The sequence below is a fragment of the Meleagris gallopavo genome, chromosome 16 (genome assembly GCF_000146605.3).
Source record: "Meleagris gallopavo isolate NT-WF06-2002-E0010 breed Aviagen turkey brand Nicholas breeding stock chromosome 16, Turkey_5.1, whole genome shotgun sequence".
Classification (NCBI taxonomy): Eukaryota; Metazoa; Chordata; class Aves; order Galliformes; family Phasianidae; genus Meleagris; species Meleagris gallopavo.
The window spans coordinates 10,472,603-10,473,792 of NC_015026.2; positions in this window are offsets into that span (position 1 = coordinate 10,472,603).

Below are 1,190 nucleotides of genomic sequence, written 5' to 3' on the forward strand. Positions count from 1 at the left end.
AAGTTAAAAAAATTGAACCTCGTTTAATATTTCTCTTAAGTATCAAAAGTCACAGTTCTTGGTGCTCTGGAGGTCTGATGCAACCACTAGGAAGTGAAGTCTTTCAAATGCAACTCACATGGTCTACGACCAGTGTGCATTTCTTGTGCCTTGTGCATTTCTTCTGCTTTATGCATTGATGCCAGTTGTGATGTTCCCAAACTCTTTCTGCAGTCTCTCCATGCTGCCCTCCAGTTAGCAGCCTGTTCCCAGCCACATCACGCTGTGTCCTCTGAGCAGATTTATTCCATGTATCCTCCTTACAGTCTTCATTATTTCTCCTGATAAGCATCAATGTAGCTAGTCACTGACATTTAAGTTAATCCCAACACTACGATTTCAGACTGAACACACGATTTGGCTCCTTAACTGTTCCTGACCTGCTGCCCTTAAATAAAGGTCTCCTGTTCCTTGCAGAGGGTTAGCAAACACATTCACTGAAGGCAAGGGGAACTCGTTGTTTTCATTTTGAGAGGTCTTTATTTCTTCTGTAAGGACACTCAATTTATGTCATTCATTTTGTGATGACTACATCTTTGGACTTCAGATCTTCCCTCCCACCCCGCGAAGCAATTCTCATTCTTATAGCCATCCTTTTTAATCTGCTGGAGGATGAAATATCATTTGGTCCAATGAGCAGTCTATAGATTTCAGAGTCCACCTGAGTCAAGCTGCTTTTTGAAGATGAAAGCCAACGATAGCCAGATCACCTCTGGGCAATGAAAATACATGTGATACTTCTATAATACCAGGCTCGCTTCCCTCAGGGATTAATGACAGGAGAAAAAAATCTTGACATTAATGCCCTATGCTACAGAACCAGTCTGAAAGAAAGTGTGAGATCAGGGATCATAGTGGTAGCTCGGATGGTAAGCTTGAGCCAGTTTTCTCCTGGCCATAAGGAGAGATGAAAAAGGCAAACGAAAATTAGAAAAAGCAACTATCTTCTGCTTCCCTCCTCCGGGGCAAGAAAAAAAAAAACAATATAAAAGAGGAAAGCATTTTCCATAAATAATACTTGAGTACCAGTGGAGCTGGCCCCTAGCTCTGCACCCGTAGAGCACTAAACCAGCATGCCATAAGAACTAAGATCCTGTGACCACAGGTAGGCAGCCACAGGTACAGATGCTGCATGGAACCTCCCAGCGTGT